A 19,493-nucleotide genomic window follows, 5' to 3' on the forward strand; every position below is an offset into this window, starting at 1 on the left:
AGTGGGATAGATTTGGTTGTTCAATTCCAAGCACAGAGAATAATTCGATTCGATTTGCACCTTATAGAGTCAATAGAAAGGTGTTAGATGACTTCAAAAAGAAGATGGGGAGACATTACACGATTAGTAGCACAAGGCTATTCTTACTGCTGTGCCCTCCTGCACACAAAGCAGGAAAGTTTGCCTAATTGACAATAAGTTAAATTCACAATTGCAAATCCAGAATGAGAAATACCACATTGGCTATCAAAACAAATACTAGCAATGAGAAGTCACAAACAAGCTTGAAGAGCATAGTCAGGTGTAAGTGTGAAATGATCCATCCAAGGAGAGGCCACTTGAGCTTCTGTATCAAAACACAGAGCTCTAGTCTGTGGAAACAAGGACTGCCACTTTCATTCCATGAAAGAGGAGAAAAATCTAGCCGTGAGGATCGTGGGTTTTTCTCACCAGTATTTATTTGAAAGAAATATACAAAAAAAAAAAGGCCTTTCTGCATAGGCGCATACACAGCATAGCAGAGAAGAAATACACTGAGTGGCCAGATTATTATGACCACCTGACATTTGTAGGCAAATTAGCCGTACACTGCATCTTATGGGATATGGAAGCCGAAGGCCTGTTCGAACACCTTTGCTGTCTGCAGTTACCAAGATAAAACGTCTCCAATTGGCAGAGGAACACAAGGATTGGACAGTCGAGCATTGGAAAAAAGTCATGTGGTCCGATGAATCACGTTTCCAGTTGCATCATGCAGATGGCAGAGTGAGAATTTGGCGGAAACAGCATGAAAGCATGCACCCCACATGCATGAGTACAACCCTTCAAGCTGGTGGGGGTAGTGTTATGGTTTGGAGCATGTTTTCCTGGCATGATTTGGGCCCTTTAATTCGTGTGGAACAACTCCTGAATAGCACAACATACCTAAGTATGGTTGCTGATCAGGTTCATCCTATCATGTTGATGGCGTATCCCAATGGAGATGGCGTCTTCCAACAAGACAATGCGCCATGCCACGGTGCTCATATTGTGCAGGAGTGCTTTCAAGAACATGAGGGAGACTTTACCTTGCTTAGTTGGCCCCCACAATCACCAGATCTCAATCCAATTGAGCATTTGTGGGACGAAGTTAAAAGAGCCATCAGGCAGCTGGTTCCACAACCATCAAATCTCACAGAACTGGACAGTGCTATTCATCAGGCATGGTGTCAGATTCCTCGCATCACCTTTCAACATCTCGTGGAGTCAATGCCAAGAAGAATTGCCACAGTATTGAAGGCAAAAGGTGGCCCAACAAAGTACTGATGGGGTGGTCATAATAATCTGGCCACTCAATAAATATAAGTAAATATATAAAAATATAAAAATATATAAATATATAAATATATAAATATATAAATATATAAATATATATATATATAAATATATAAATATATATATATATACATCTACACTAATAAAAGAGAAACATGGTAATTGGTTGGCATATGACCACTACCCTTTTCATTGGCTAATCAGCGAGATATGCAAATTAACTGCCAACTAAGGTGGCGGCTAATTTGCATACTGAAGGCAGGGTAGGACAGCACAAGCCGCCATCCAGGCCCCTGTGTGCCATGGGGGGGGGGGGGGGGGGGCTGGGGCTAAGGCAAGCAGTGCAGATCGCTTCGCCCCCCTATGAGAGACAGGGGGCCCACTCCTGTGTGCGACCAGGGGGTGGGCGGGGGATCAGTGGCGGCATTGCTTGCCTTAGCATGAGCCCCGCCTGCCCGCCGGTAGCCATCCAGCCCAGGGCCAGGAAGGCAGGAGGCGACCCTGGAGCGCTGGAGCCACCCGGCTCTCCCAGCTGTCCGCGCTTCATGAATCCCAATTTTCCGTGGAGGCGACAGCTGCAGGACCCAGAGCGGGAGACAGGGGAGTGGGCCAAGTGCAGCTCTGGCTCGGGCTTGATGGAGGGCACCGGCAAGCGGGAGGAGATCTCTCCAGGGGGTAGCGACTCCCCCCGCTGCCGGGGAGATCTCCTCTGCCCCAGTGCCCTCTGTCCAGCCCGAGCCGCACTCAGCCTGCTCCCCTGTCTCCTGCGTCCTAAGCTGCTGCCTCTGGGGAAACTTCCGATTCATGAAGCGAGGGTGGTGGGGAGGAGGAGGCACCTAAGAAGTCCCCAGCTGCTGGCGCTGGGAGCTGGGAACTTTGTGCCGGGTGCTCCCGGCGGACCCATGGCAGAGGGGAGCTGTGACTCTGGCCACCACCGCCGCCGCCCCCCTGCTGGCTACTGCTGCTGCTTTGGCTGCTGGAAGCTCTGCTGCTGCTTGGGGTCCAGGCACAGGAGGCTGGCCAGGGGCCTGGGCCAGGTCAGCAGCCGCCGCCTCAGCAGCAACAGAGCAGGCAGCAATACAATGGTGAGTGGGGCCTGAGCCCCGCCCACCCGGACACTGGGCCCTCTGAGAGAGCAGGAGAGAGAGAGAGAGAGGAGAGAGAGAGAGAGAGAGAGAGAGAGAGAGAGAGAGAGAGAGAGAGAATTTGGCACCCCGCATCCCTCCCTGATCAACCACTGTGATTCAGGCCAGCGAGGGCTGCCTTCAGGCTGCAGCTCCAGATCCCTCATCACCACCCCAGGCCCGAGAGCACAGTGCTGGGCAGAGACACTCAGTGGTTTGGGAATGCAGCGCAGTGAGGGGCCGGCACGAGGTTGGGGGGGGAGGGGGGGGTTGTGTTTACACCACCAATTTCCCCACTTCTGCCCTGGCCCACATCCCTCCTCCTTCCCCTCAGAGGCCCAGCTCCTGCCTACATGCTTGCTGGGCAGGCCCAACTGCACCAGAGAGTGAGCTATGGCAAGCAGGATGGCCACTTCCTGGGATGGGATGGCCAGACCACGGGGATTCATGAGGGCGATGAGGCCCATGGGGCATGCACAGCCCTCTGGCAGTGGGGGTGGCCGTGGGAGCCCGAGGCCACCCCAACCCCCACAGGTCCTGGGCAGACGGTGGCTCAGTGGAGAGCAGTGTCTCCATGCATGGTGCCCAGGGGCAGCTGTGAGCTGCTGCAACCCCACCCCACGCTTCAGGGATGGGGAGAAGGCTCGCAGCCACCAGCAGCACCCTAGGCTGTACCTCCTGTGCCTCAGCCTGCCAGGTTGGCAGGGTCCAGAGCAGGTGAGCTGTTCCCTTCCCCCAGTGGTAGAACAGGGAGGAGAGCACTGGGTGCAGGGAGGGGACCTCAGCTGGTATCCTCCTGGTGTGGGCCCGTGCCGGGAGCCGGTCCATCCTTGCTGTTTCAAGGGACCTGGCATATATGGCATACGGTTCTTAATATGTTTGCTCACCTTCTTGGCACTGTGTTTTAACCAAGGTCACCTCTCCGAGAAAGGTTGAATCCCATATGCCGGGGTCCTGCCCCAGCGGGTCCAGGGGTTCCCCAAAGGTGTGGACGGAGTCGGCGAAGAAGGAATGACACGGAGACAGCGTTCAGTTGATCAGCAACCTAGCCAGGATCTCTAGCCCGGATCTCCAGAGAGGTTCTGCTTAGGATCTCCAGAGAGGTTCTGTACAGGTTCTCCAGCCAGGTTCAGTCACCAAGTTCTAGTCAGGTTCTCTTGCCAATTTCTGTAGTCAGGTTCAGTCCAGGATCCCTTGCCATGTTCTCCCGCTAGGCTCTGTCTCTAGGCTCCGAGGCCAGTCCCTCTCCAGGATCCTCCGGCATGCTCTCTCCAGCGAAGTTCTTCTGTCTCTAGACTCCGTGTAGGTTCTGTCTTCTGAATTCTGTCTCATGAGTTCTGTGTTCTAAGTTCTGTGTCTTGCTGTCTTGTTACAACTGTATTTATACCAGTTGATTCAATCCTATCAATCTCTATTACAAAGGTTAGGGCGTTTCTTATCTCCATTCCAGGGAGAAAAGATTATGTAGTTTAAGCATGATTGTTCATAGTTAAAGGGATTAATTACCCGCCTGGCACTTAGTTGAGGGGTTTTATTCCCTCCCTAACTTCAGGGGAAAATCCCTACCTGGGGATTCAACCTTTCTCGGAGAGGTGACCTTGGTTAAAACACAGTGCCAAGAAGGTGAGCAAACATATTAAGAACCGTATGCCATATATGCCAGGTCCCTTGAAACAGCAAGGATGGACCGGCTCCCAGCAAATTCCCCCTTTTTTATTTTTTAAAAGCAAGCATTAAAAAGAAAAACCTGAAACGCTCTCTTGTATCCATTTTAAGAGTAGGATTGGCGCTTTCTGCTATTACCTGAGTCCTGATCTATCACCCCAGGGAGAGCTTGCCAATCCTGCACTTTCCCAGGGTGGAAAGGCTGCAGTGGGGTTAAGGATAAGGCTCCTTGGGCCTACCTTCTCCCATGCCTCTACATTTATCTTTCCGGCACCTTTCCTTCCTCAGAAAAGCATGGACGTATTTCTTGTATAAAACGTTCTGTCTGACTGGGAGTAACCTTAATTCCTCTGCTAGCAAGCATATATGTTAAAAGATCAATACGGAGTCTTTTTTCTTTAGACTCAGTATGGCACATCTTCTTAATCTAAAGATCAATACAGAGTCTTCTTTCTTTGGACTCAGTATGGCACATCTTCTCAAACTAAGAATCAATACAGAGTCTTCTTTCTTTGGACTCAGTATGGCACATCTTCTCAATCTAAGTTCTGTACTATCCACCTTCTTACCCTATTTATCCTCTATAGGGGGGTCTGTAGCACCCTGGTGGAGTCCTATCCGTCCCGAGTGTGGGGGTTTTCAAGGGGGGGGAGCTTACCTAAGGGAATCCTGTTCCAGGGATTCCCAAAGGTGTGGACGGAGTCGGCGAAGACTATCCACCCTCTTCCTACAGTGGGGTCCTATCCGTCCCGAGTGCGGGGCGCTTACCTAGGGGTCCCTGTTTGGGCGCCATATGCCGTGGTCCAGCCCCAGCGGGTCCAGGGGTCCCCAAAGGCGTGGACGGAGTCGGCGAAGAAGGAAATACACGGCGACAGTGTTCAGTTGATCATCATAGCCGGGTTCTCTTGTCAGGGTCTGGTCAGGATCTCTAGCGAAGTTCTAGTTAGGATCTCCAGAGAGGTTCTGCTTCGGATCTCCAGCAAGGTTCTGTAGCCATGTTCCCTCGCTAGGCTCTCCAGCCAGGCTCCGTCCAGGCTCTCCAGCCAGGCTCAGTGTCCAGGTTCCAGGAGATCCTGGCTAGGTTGCTGATCAACTGAACGCTGTCTCCGTGTCATTCCTTCTTCGCCGACTCCGTCTACGCCTTTGGGGACCCCTGGACCCGCTGGGGCAGGACCCCAGCAGGCCCGGGCAGGGGCCGGTGCAGAAGTACCAGGGCACAGTTGCTTTGGTGTCTCGGAGAAGTTTGCAACTGACCCAAGGAGGAAACCCGAGAGGGGAAAGGCCGGGAGGCATGAATTGCCAGCACTGTAGCCACTTGAAAACAGCTCCACTTGGAATGTGAGGCGGTTATATGTTCAGCTGAGAAGTGAGGGGGCTGAACTCCACCATTGCTGGGCTCCTGTCAGTCCAAGGCCCAAGCGTCCACCACGACAAGGGGAGAACAGAGCGAGGGGCCCACAGGAAGGGAGGCCAATTGAAGAAAACCGTGTCTAGACTTTCCCCAGCCCTCTCCTTCTTTCTGCTGCCTACAAGAGCCCCAGGCCCGGCCACAGTTCTGTATCCACCTTTTAGTCCCCGATTCTCCAACCACAGAGGAAAGAAATAAGGAAGGAGTCTGTGCTGCCTTCAGAAAGTATCTATATACCTGATCGGCCAGTTGCCTTCCACAGAGGGAGGCCAGACTTCGGCTTAGGCCCGCTCCCCACAGGGACATCAGTAGGACATCCTGTGAGGGCTCCCAGACTGTTAGAGGGGGCAGGCTGGGCTAAGGGATGCCCCCCGAGTGCACAAATTTTTGTGCACCGGGCCACCAGTATATATATATATATATATATATATATATATATATATATATATATATATTGAGTGGCCAGATTATATATATATTCAAAGGCTGTTAAATCGTGTTGTTTACACATATCTTCAGAAAAAATCACTTCTACTGTCATGGTAAACAACCTGCTTCCTTATTTATAATGATCTGGCCCTCTAGCAACTTCAGCGCGAAATTATAGCTAATTTGCCTACAAACGTCAGGTGGTCATAATAATCTGGCCACTCAGTGTACATTACAAGGTACTATATTTTATGAGGTTGTATCTGAAATTTTTCATTTTGTTCTCTCCACTGGCTGTGGGCTCAGTAGAAAGTAGAAATATCTAATTCTATTCAGGTAATCAAAAATTACATGTAAAAGTTAATTGTAATATTTATAAAATGAAACATAGGAGAGAACTCTTCAGGACCTTGGAGCCAGGAAAATATATTAGACAGGACACAAATAATACTAAACATAAGAGAAAACAGAAGGATCCACTGAATTTTACCAAAGTTTAAAACTACTCACCAAAGATTCTCATTAACAAAATGGAATGGCAAGCTAGACACTGTGAAAAATACATGTAATAGATATATTTGCAAAAGAACTCAGCTATATATGTAAAAGGCTAAGTGAACGGCCATAAGCCCGACAATTTTACTAATTTTCTTTCATCTCTGACACTTCTATTATAGAGAAAGAATGAATAGCGATATTAAAATATTACTTCTAATTTCCTTTCAATGTGCACGAATCCATGCACTGGGCCACTATTAAATTAATAACATAAAGAAAAACCCAATTATTTTAAAATGGCAAAAGGTTGAACAGACAATCACAGAAAAACAAATGAATGAATGACCAATAAACATATACAAAGGTGTTCAACATCAGTAGTGATGAGGGAAATGCCAACCAATCCACAAAATTAAGAGTGACAATACCAAGTTTGGACAAAATTGTGGAGCAATTAAAATATTCACGTATTTTCGGGCTGGTGTTGCTCAGTAGTTGAACATTGATCCATGAACCAAGAGGTCACTTATTCAATTCTAGATCAAGGCACATGCCTGGGTTGCAGTGTCGATCTCCAGTAGGGGGAATGCAGGAGGCAACCGATTGATGTTCTGCTCTCACATCACATTGATGTTTTAATCTCTCTCTTCCTTCTCTCTCGCCCTTCCTCTCTCTTTAAAAGTCAATAACATCATATTTAAAAATATATATTCATATATTGTTGGTGGTAGCATAAAAGGATACTTTGGGAAACTACCTATCAGTGTTTAAGAACAGTAAGCAGCATCTACCTCTAAAAATTCCACTGCTAGGTATGTTCCCAAGATCAGTAAATGCACAGGTCAACAAAAATCCTGAACCACAATGTTCACAGCAGTTTTATTCATAATAACCCCAAACTGAAAACAACACAGATGTTTATCAGTAGAACAGGGAAACAAAAAATAAAAAGGTATAATTCATTCAAAGAAATATTACACAGAAATAAAAAGGAGCAAACTACTAATCCAACTGCAACTTAAAGAATCTCAAAATATTTTGTTGAGCAGAAACCAGCCATGATAGAGAACATACTGTATGATTTCATTTATATGAACTTGAAACAAGCAAAACTAATCCATGATGACACAGATCAGAACAGTGGTTGCCTCCGGTGGGGGTGAGGAGTGTGGACTGACTGCCCAGAGACACAAGGAAACTTTTTGGGGTGATGGAAATGTCTTATATCTTGGTTTGGTTGATGAATTAATTGTTGTATATATAAGGTCTCCCCCCAAAAAATGCCTACACACTTTAACAGCTGATAGCTCAATTTTTAAAATGAAATGGACTTTAATCAGCACTGTCTTTATAATTATTCAAAGTGTGTGTATACCTTTATTGGAACACCCTATATTTATAAAGAATTCAGACTATATAAAGTCTGTGCATTGACTGTATGAAAATTGTCCCTAAGCAAAAATTTAATTAGTAAAAAAAGATCTGAACAATGAATATTAAGTAAACCAATGTAAAAAAATGCTAAAATAACAAAAATGCCTTTAAAAGCTATGTTCTGAGTAAGAATGATAAAGAATAGATATGCCTTATTAGTTGGCCTATTTCTACCTGCTCATCATTTCTTGGACTCAGCAAAGTTGAATGACTTTGCACAATGGAACAAACATTAGTGAGAGGAAGTTGAAGCTCAAGGGAACTGATTATTAAGCCCTGGCTTTGCCACTGACTAGTTTTGTGATCTTGGGCAAGTCCCTTCCCCAAGAGGGACCTCTACTTCCTCATCAGTAATATGAGAGCCAGACTTCATAATTTCTTAGGCCCCTTTCAACTCGAACTTTCTGCATATAACTCCAAATGTGAGCTCTGCAGCTTAATACAAAGAACAGCACCCAGAGTTCTATGGTGACATAATGAAAACATTTGGCACTATCAACAGACCCTGAAATCTGGCAGATATTTTACAATGCTGGGCTGCCAAGAAAAGCTGACCACGGTCATAAGCCTATCCCACAATGATATATTGGTCATGCTAGTGTTGACAACATCTCATATGATCCCCTCCCAATTGCTGGTGAAGTAAAGCAAAGCTATGAATGGGGTCCAGGGAGACCTAATTCTTTGTGTGCAACCCTGTTAAAGAGATTCGAGAAAAGACTTGGAAGCTGATAGTAAGATCTGTTCCCAGTCTTTTGAAAACCTTTTTAACTTATCAGACCAAGCACTCAAGAAGGAACAAACAACCAAAGTTCTAAATGAAAGCATTCCTGTGGGTTTAAAAAGTTATAATACCATTAGACAAACTCCTTTTTTTTTTTTAGGTTAGCCAGGTTTAATTTCCAATAATAGTAATAGATTTAAGTGTCATAAGTGACTATATAAAGATGCTGATTTTTTTTCTTCTCATTTACCAGACATGTTTTCTACAGTTTGAAAAAGGGATAACTAGCCCACCCCCAAAACTATGTGAAATCAAAATAAAGGTACACTGAATTCTGTAGAAAAGACACTAATTTATTCAAACCTCTACACATCATTTAGTACATTTCAAAAACAATTGAGCATCTTTGTGTAGGCTACATTATTCATCATTCAATTCTTATAGCCATTTAGTCCATGGAATGACAGGACTTTTTCCTTCCTAAGGCATTCAGGGTTCATGACTAAAGAATAAAGAATATTTTTAAAGCAAATCCAAAAGTGATTGCATAAAGGGCACAGAATTGGATTTCATATCTTGCTGCTAATCACATACATTCATCCTGGAGGCATCCTAAATGTAATAAATAAATACATATATCATTTTCTGCAAGGCTTGTCTGTCTATTCATTTGTTTGTTTTGTGGTGAAAATAGCTTTCGTTTTCTGGACTATACCCTAACTTCCCACTAATAAAAATGATTCCAAATGTATGAGAAAGAATTAGAGAGTGGAAAAACTGAAAACAAACATTTGATCAGATTTCAACCTTGTGGTGCGGAAATGATGGACACAAAATTAGATCAAAACATGCCAAGTAAATTGTTGGATCTTGAAGAAGGGTGTACCTCAAATTAATTTATAATAAGTGTAGTTACTAGACAATGGGAATGGTTAATGAAAAAAAAAGATATTTGGGGATCTTTTCATAACTAACCTTAAAGAAGAGTGAATTCACACCAAATACTATTCCAATTTCATATGGCACAGAATGGAATTAATTACTGAGAGACACCTTAGGAAGATGTTTCTAAGTACACCCAGTTCTGTTTCCTATGAGTTATTTGGAACTTTTTTGGGATCACCGACTTCAGAGCCTCTTTTTAAAATATATGTTGCTTTATTCAAAACATGTCTAAAAACCTCACTCAAGCAGGAACTTATCAAAGCAAATATCCTTAAGGACTGGATTGTTGTTCTTTTCCAAGTTCCAAAGGCTGCGGGCAGTGGGAAGTCTGTATTTCTTCAGGATTTAAGTGAGGTTCAAAAAGCCTTCTCAATACTTGTCTTCCAATTGTACACAGAGGTAGAAGGAAGCTGAGTGTCATTTCTAGCCTTTAACCAAAAGACTTGAATTTTCTTTCCAGGATGTTGTAAGATTCTTTAGAAAGCCAGGGTTAGGAAGAGGATAGAGAAATGAATTCTGGGAAGGTGACCGGGCATCAGGAGGATGCCACAAACAGCACAGCCCATTAGAATCCCCAGGACAAGTAAGACTAAGAGACATTGCCTCTGTTGGAATGTGTCAGCTGGTGAGGCCTCCGAGGAACCTGAACAACAGGATGTATCCTGGAGTAGTCATAGTACAGTTTATCGTCATGATTTGTAGATTCTGTATTTGCAAATTCTCATACCTCGAAGGCTTTGTCAACTTTTGATGTCTTGACAGTAACTAAAATTACTTTTAGATTTTGCTATTTCTTTATTGCAAAAGTAAGCCCATAGCGAAAAATATTTAAAATGCACATCAACAACAAAATAAAAGGAAAATTCTTCATAATGCTACCATCAAAGAAAACTACTGCTAACATTTTGATGTTAAGATTTATGGAAGAGTATACACACACACACACACACACACACACACACACACATATACACATAGTGATATAAACTGATACTTTCACTTAATGTGTTGTGTATATCTTTCCATCAATCAGTAAACAGTTTAATGGTTACCTGGTATATCATTTTATTAATATTATATAATTTATTTTACTAATCTTCATACTGTATATGTTTAAGTGGTTTCACATACACATACACTTTTTTGTTATGCTGTAATAAACATACTTGTCTATACAGCTTTGTAAGCTTGTACAATTGTTTCCTTGGGGAAAAATAGTAGACTTGTTAGGCTATTTAAAAGTTTTGATACTTTTCAAATGTTCTCAAAAAAATTGGGCCAGCCCAGCTGGCATAGCACAATGGTTGAGCACTGACCTATGAACCAGGAGGTCACATATTCGATCCCCAGTGGAGGTGCGGGGGGCGGGCAGGAGACAACTGATCGATGATTCTCATCATCGATGTTTCTGTCTCTAACTCTCCCTTCCTCTCTGAAATCAATAAAAATAATATTTTTTAAAAAGTTTGAGCCAAATAAATTCTACCTGAATGTGTGAAAATAGTTTCCTTATACTCTTACTAATTTGTGTATTGAAATTCTTTTTAATGTTTTCTGATATGCTCTGATAGATAAAAAATTTTTATCATTATGTCTCTAATTTAAAGATTAATTCTAGTCATTGAATAAATTATCTTATAAAAGATAATATGCAACCAATCTTATAAAAGATTCTATGGCATTCATTGTGTTCTACAATATTTTTCATATAATTTACATTAAAATTTTCTTCTCATGCATATAAATAAGGCAGAGTATAACAAGGCCACTGTTCATCTTACAGTATATTGAATTGCCCTTTTTTCTATTCTCTGTTCACTGTCATAACAGTTATTTTTTTTAATATTGACCAGGAATCGAATGGTGACCTCCTGGTTCACAGGTTGAAGCTCAACCACTGAGCTAAACCGGTTGGGCCTAGTCATTAGTTATATTCACTGATGCTCAGCTTCTAGCCCCTTTCCTGATTTTTATCAGGTTTAAATCAAAAGAACTTTCTGCTGTAATGTGGTGGCATTTCTGTATTGCTTGCTGCTTAATGCTCTGGTATCCCTAATGAATGGTAATACATAGCAAAGCTGCAAGTCCAGATCGTGCTAGAACAGTCTCTCCCTCATTACACTTCGCTAATGCAGAACCCAGTCTCAGGATGCATGAACAACATCAGTTTCCCTCACTTTTGAAGTTATCTGTCTAGTGGTTAAGCGACTGAGGGTAGAAAAAGAAACATTGCGTCGTGGAGCGGGGATAGAGATTTATGTCAAAAAGAAGAGCGCTCAGGTCCTGGTTTATGAACCACAACAAGTGGTTAGAGACCACAGAAGCATCTTTTCTCCTGTGAACTCTGTTTTGACAAGCAAACTCTAGAGATAATATGGAGACAGAACTTGGGCTCTGCTTAATTCCCTGCACAGGAAATGTACTGTAAGCTTGGGGCATCTTGCAGGACCAGAAAGTAAAGTGCTCAAAAAAAGGATAACATACAGAAAAGGCACAGAAGCCAACATAAAAGGCCCCCACTAGCCAAGTTGGAACAAGTTGAGCAACAAAATAAAGAACAATAATACTGGATTACAACCCCCTAAAAAATAAGTATACATGAGGTCATAGTGATATAAATAAAGGAATGAATGTAAAACTAAATGGAGAGGAGGGACTATTCTTTACAGCAGAAGTTTGATTACTAAGTGCAGGAGGGATAAGGGAAATAGAAGATCACCCAGAGAACACAGTGATAAGCACTGCTGTGGGCAAGGTCCACTGATGGATGCTTAAACCAATGAGCAGAGCTTTAAGCAGAAAAGGGGTGGTTGCAAAATCTCAAAGTATCGCCCCCCAAATCTTTAGTAATGACAAAGAAAAAAATAGTTCCACTGCAGAAGAAAATCCTGGCAGACACCACCTTAGCCAAGTGGTCAAGGTTAACATCACTAGCAATACACACTGACATTATGTGTCCCCTGATATGATGCACAGGTGAGAGAGAGCGCACTACCTCTGTGATTTCATTCCCAGTAAAGAATAATCTTACTATAACCTTGACTCAACATCAAACAAACCCACATTAAGAGATGATATATATATATATATATACATATCCTATCTAATAAAAGAGAAAAATGGTAATTGGCGTACGACAATACCCTTTTCATTGGCTAATCAGGGCTATATGCAAATTAACCACCAACTATGATTGGCAGTTAACTGCCAACTAAGATTGGCAGTTAACTGCCAACAAGATGGCGGTTAATTTGCATATGTAGGCACAATGCAGGGAGGCAAAAGGGAAAGCAGGAAGAAGCCCCCTGCCACTGACAGTGATCAGAAACCCAGGGGGGAGCTAAGAGCTGGGGGGCAGGGCAAAGGCGGCCCTGGGGCCGCCTTTGCCCTGCCCCCCAGCCATGATCGGAGAATCAGGTGCCTTTGCAGCCCTGGCCAGTGATAGCAGGAAGTAGGGGTGGAGCCAGCGATGGGAGCTGGGCACGGTCGAAGCTGGCAGTCCCAGAAGCTAGGGGTCCCTTGCCTGGGCCTAAAGGGGAGCCCACGATCACGGGGCCGCTGCAGCTGCGGGTCCCCGCTGCCCGGGCCGGAAGCCTCAGCCCAAGGCTTCCTGTAGGGGCAGGGGCGGAGCCTGCAACCGCGGGGAGCTGGGGGTCCCCTGCCCAGGCCTCACACCTCTGCCAGAGGCCTCAGGCCTGGTCAAGGGGCCAATCCAGTGATTGGTGATCGGAGGGTGATGAGGGTCAACTCCTCTGGCCAAGGCATCAGGCCTGGGTGGGGGGCGGAGCCGGGGATTGGGGGGATATGATCGTCCCCTTGCCCAGGCCTGAAGCCTGGGTCAGAGGCGTCAGGCTTGGGTGGGGGGTGGAGCAAGCGATCAGAGGGAGATGGGGGTCCCTGCCCAGGCATGATTCCTGGGCCAGAGGCCTCAGGCCTGGGTGGGGGTCAGAGCCAGTGATCGGCGGGAGATGGGGATCCCCTGTCCAAGCCTGACACCTCTGGCGGAGGCGTCAGGCCTAGGCAAGGGGCCGATCAGGCGATCGGAGGGTGATGGGGGTCAACGCCTGGGGGCTCCCAGTATGTGAGAGGGGGCAGGCTGGGCTGAGGGACACTCCCCCCCACACACACCCAGTGCACGAATTTCGTGCACCGGGCCCCTAGTGTATATATATATATATATATATATGACCAGTTTTCTTCAAAAGTGTCAAGTCCATGAAATAGAAAGACTGAGAAACTGTCATAGATCAGAGAAGACTAAATAAACATGGCAACTAAATGTCATGAGGGATGAGGGACCAGAAAAACAGAAATTAATGGAAAAAAAACTGGTAAAATGTGAATAAATACTGTAGTTTAGTTAATAGTATTATAGAAAGTTTAATTTTTTATCTTTGATAAGGGTCTTACCGTACATATATAAGGTATATGTTATATAATATTAACATAAAGGGAAGCTTGGTCAAAGGTATTGGCTCAACAAAACATCTCTATGAATCAGTATTGTCATGAATATTGCTACATTGGTCTACATATTAGATGCCAAAAGATAGAGGTCTAGTTTCTTCTGCTTGTGGGCTCCATAAGGCAGTTCACTTATAAAATCTCTGTATGTTCCCCTCATTTCAACTCACTTTCAACTTTGTAGAATACATAAGTGAGTGCCTTCACAATTTGTTCTTTAGACTCACCCAGACTTTGGAAGAGAACATGACAGGAACATACAAGACAATAGAGAAAGCCAGGGAAAACATAATTAAACAATAAAATTCTCAGAATCAGACCTATTTTTTGCCTCCATGACCTAGATCTATATTTGCAGAAACAAGGCCTACAGTTTCAGGGAAAATGAAACACTGTATTTTGTTTATTGGTTGTTCAATCAGATATGCACCGCTGAGTCCTCAACATTGTATTTTAGCTGCTCTGCATTTGCTGGCTAACGATAAAGAAAAAGTATATTAAAATAAGATGCTGGTAAGAACATCAAAGATTGAATAAAAATTTGGGCTGCTCCATTTTACAATACAAAAATGCCTAACTCTAAGATTTTTTCATAATTTGGATATCCTATTTTTTTACTGAGGCTTTTTAAAGAATATAGTAATCTCCCATGACAAAATGGAAATATTGTATAAGAATTTCATAAAAACTATTCCAGACTCTTAATCCATAGGATTTAAAGGAAGATATGATATCATTCTCAATTATTATTTATTTCATTTCAAAAGCTTTGAACTGAAAAGTGATACTTACAGAGCAACAACAAATATGTGGAAAGACATGGGACATGTAGAATTTTAAATAAATGCTGTCTTAACCAGACAGTTCACATCCAGGAAAACCAAAGGCTTTCATTTTATAAAGACCCTTGTGATCTGAGTTGTTGTGTAGCTGAACGGGCCAGCCAAGTGGGTCCATTTTTTATTGTCCAAGTGTGCTCCCTCCCTCCAACCACAGAGCTGCTGTTACGCTAGCCATGAAATGCTCCTCCTACTCCTCCCTACCTGTGCCTTATCTTCCTTCAGTTCTCAGCTCACCAGCCATTGTCACAGGAAAGCCTTCTCTCACTTCCCTCACCTGCCCAATTCCTTCCACTGTATCATAGCACTGCCTGTCCATGCTGTAGCACTCACCACAGCTGTGGCTATTAAAATAATGTTTATACCCCCACTATTCTATAAGGACAGGATCCATTCCTGTTTTTATGTTCCACTGAACTCCCATATCTGAGTGTAGTGCCCTTTACATATGGTAGGCATTCAACTCAAACTTGTTAAATATTTGAATAAACAGAGTTCAAAATCTAAGATGCTGGTCCTAAGTCTCCCAATATCAACTGACCTCAGGCAAATCACTTAGTTTCTTCATCTGAAAAAATAAAGAATAAAACAATAAGGCCATTTTGAGGAATATAAAAATTTTAAAGACTATAGATGATAATTATTATCTTTTTAGCCTCAAACTGATATTTAAATTTTTATGATGTTCTGGTTTAATATTTTCAGTATAACCCTAATATATGTAGAGGGATCTCTTGTAACTGGTAAAAATGCAATCCAACTATTTATATAGTATACAATGCAGTTGCACACCAATCACCACGATTTTAGAACATTTTTATCACTCAATCCTATTTGGTCAGATGTTAGTGTAGCCACTCCAGCTTTCGTATGGTTGCAGCTTGCAGGATAAGTCTTTTCCATCTTATACTTTCAATCTATTTGCATCTTTGAATCTAAAGTATGTCTCCAGTAGGTAGCATATAGTTGGATCTCGATGCAATTAACTTTGTCTTTATTTACAAGAATAGTTTTTTAAGTGCAGTATTTGAGATTTGTTCTGATCCAAAGAGAACTCTTCCTAGCTGCATATTTCCCTGGCTTCCTCTGGTGAACTCTATGGTTCATGGCTTAGCTTTACGTGTCTAATGAAACTAACACTCTCCTTGAAGTGCTTCTCCCACCAACCTCCACTGTATTTGAGGGTTCCCTCAGGTTTGAACTTGCCACACTCTGTTGAGAATAAAGTAAATTCCTTTGGTAACAACTTAGGAGTTCTTTGTTTCATGGCTTACCTTCCCCATGCACGAAAATATCTGAGCCCAAACTCTGGAGCTGGGACAGGAAAAAGGGCACACTGTGAATGACACCCCTGTGTCAGAAACTGGACACTGACGATTGCCTTATGCCTTAAAACAGACACATAGATTTTGTCGAGTTTTCCAGTAATTTAAGACAAGGGCATTGTTGGGGACTAGCTACCCCATGAGGCCTGACGCAGAAGTCCCTCGAATCATGTTTTAAGAGGAACGCAGGACATAGGCCATGCAGGGCCTGGTGAAGCGGAGAAGTAGTCTATCGGAGCAAATAGGCCAGTTAGAAGGTCCCCCCAGAAAAGAAACTGTGGTGGCTCAGACTTCCTAAGAGCAGTAGCCATGAAGGTAAGTGACAACATTTGAGAAACATTTGGTGATGATTTGGATATAAGGAGAAAGGGCAAGTGAGGAATCGAGAATGGCTCCCAGGTTTTTGTTGGCCAAGTACACAGAAGGTGTTGCCATTGACTGAAATATGTATAGAAAAATATATATTTATAAAATAAGGACAATGTTTGATGAACATTCATATAGTAACAAAGTACCAGAGGCAGGGTGGCTTATGGTCTCTCAGTCCTGAAGCAAGAAGTGCAAAATCAAGGAATCTGCAGGGCTGATCCCTCTGAGGCTGTGAAGCAAGGATACGTGCCAGGCCTTTCTCCTTGGCTGACAGTGGTCATCTTCTCCCTGTGCCCCTTCACATTGTCTTTCCAGTGCTTGCCTGTGTCCGAATCTCCTCTTTCTATGAGAACATCGGTCACATTGGCTAAGGGCCCACCCTAAGTCCCTCATTTTCAGTTGAATATGACTATAAAGTCCCCATCTCCAAATAAGGTCACATTCTGAGGTACCAAGGTTAAGCCTTCAGCCTATGAATTTGGGAGGATTCAATCCCATACAATAAAAAAAGGTGTGAAATAAAAGTAAAGACTCTAAGCTAAAATTTTCCTAATTAATGACACTCATTTACAAGGTCTTCAAACACATGCACAGAGAAAAAAATAGAAGTCTTATTCTAAGGCCTGCAGGAAACACAGTGTGACAGATGCATTAATATTCACCAAGATGTTAAAACTTTGTACATGACTTGACATAGGATTATGTGATGTTTCTAAATTGTAGGGGTGTGTGTGTTAGTAATTGACTTAAATATTATCTCTTGCTAACACACTTGGTGCTTCTTGGTAACACTAGTTTTTCAGACACACATTTTAATAAGTGGTTAGTACTGGAAAGCATAGAGAACTGAGATTGCATAGTTGGGGTAGAGACAGCAAACAGAAGGTCCTGAATACACAAAAATAATAACTTAAAATCATATCATATAAATGATAGCAACAAAATAATTAGTTTAGTTTCATGAGCAGAGTTTTGACATAATGAAAATAGTTGTACAAACTCAAATAGGAAAAAAATCTTTCATGTTTTGAGTATTAATAAAGCACATGGGAATGAAGAACATCCAGGAAAAGAGACCACACAAGTAAAAAAATGTCATGAAATAAAAATGTCTTCCAAAATTCAATGAGATGGTAGGTCTTTGAACTAATAAAAAAGACTGATAATTAGCCCTATAAATTTTCCTTATACAATGTGGGGCTATAACATGAATATCTTAAAAGCAGAAATACTTTACTGTGGTTTATACATGTTCTAATTTGATTTATTATAGATAATGACTTTGTGTAATTAAAACTCCTCATAATCATCAAGTTATTATTCATTGGGCCAGAAATCTTGTGAGATTTCCCACTTTAGAGAAGAAAGAAGCAACACAATAAAAAATAAATTCATCCCTTAATCAAATACAGAATCAAGTCTCTAAAATGCAAAGATAGACCCTTATGTTTGAAATTCTCCAACTGGGATTTAGGCCACTCAAACCTTCTTTCCCATTATGTTTTCAAGCACTTTATATTAATTAGCCATGCTTTTTAAAACATTTTTTTAAAAATTTTTTGTTTCTTTCAGAGAGAAAAAGGGAGAAGGAGAGGAAGACAGAAACATCATTAATGAGAAAGAATCTTTGATCAGCTGCCTCCTGCATGCCGCCTACTGGGGATCGAGCCTGAAACCTGGGCATATGCCCTTATTGGAATCGAACTGATCTCCTGGTTCATAGGTCAATGCTCAACCACTGAGCCACACTGACCTGGCTTAACCATGCTTTTTAAAAATGTTTTACTATGGTACAATATAGTGAGTTTCATATGCTCCCAAGTATATTTATTCTGAAAACACTGAAGTATTCGTGCTTTGTTACTCAAAGTTCCAGCTCTTTGGGAATAAGAAAGAGCATCCAGCTTGTGCTATACTTAGTCCATGAGTTTAAATTCTTTCTTCTAAAATTCTTTAACTTCATACATGTCATTTCATTTGATGCTCATAACTACTCTTAAAGATAGGTATTATTATTCTTATTTCATCATTGAGGAAATTAAGAGAGATTAACTTGTCCAAGATAAACCAGATCTAACTAAACTTAAACCAGTGTGTTACAGTGAAAGCAAAGCTGCTAAGCCAGGGACCCACTCCCCTTTTCTCCCTGCCACTCCCACACAAATCAAGTGCTTAAAGAAAGTCAACTCTAATTCTCTCACGTAATAATCAGAGATGTATGAAGCAGAGCTAGCAGGATGGCTTGCAGCCTCAAAACCTACCTTCCACCTTTGAGTTCAGGACTCTAGTTGCTCCACTCCCAGCCATCAAGGAAAAGGCAGATGCCAGCATTGCTTTTTTTTCTACAGAACCTCACTCCTGATCATATTCCAAAAACCAGAACTGGTCACACAACCATACCTCGCTGTGAGGAAAGATTTAAAAAGAAAATCAAGCTGGGAGGCTACCCAGAGGTGGAATGTTATCAGAGTTGATGAGTAGATGAAGAATGTGTTAAGTCATCCAGTTTCAACCTTTTTCATCTCATGGCACACATAAACTAATTACTAAAATTCTTCAGCACACCAAAATATAAATATTTTTTGCCAATCTGACAAAAAAAACATATAATTTTGATTCATTCACATGGAACGGCTATTGTTGTGTTAGCTGTTATTAATTTTCATTTTTTTGTAAAATTCTTTTCCTTGATTTTTAGAGAGAGGGAGAGGGAGAGAAATATTGACATGAGAGCAAAACATCAATGGGCTGCCTCCTACACAGTCCCCCAACCAGGATCAACCCCACAATCCAGAAAAGTGCCTTAATCAGGAATCAAACCATCAACCTTATGGTGCACTGGATGATTCTCAAACAACTGATCCAAACCAGCCAGAGCAGCTGTTGTATTTTTTTTTGACAGGTATTGCATGTTTTAAAAATTCTGGTGGCACACTGGTTGAAAATTGCTGTAGT

This window comes from Myotis daubentonii, chromosome 4 (assembly GCF_963259705.1).
Source record: "Myotis daubentonii chromosome 4, mMyoDau2.1, whole genome shotgun sequence".
In the NCBI taxonomy this organism is placed as follows: domain Eukaryota; kingdom Metazoa; phylum Chordata; class Mammalia; order Chiroptera; family Vespertilionidae; genus Myotis; species Myotis daubentonii.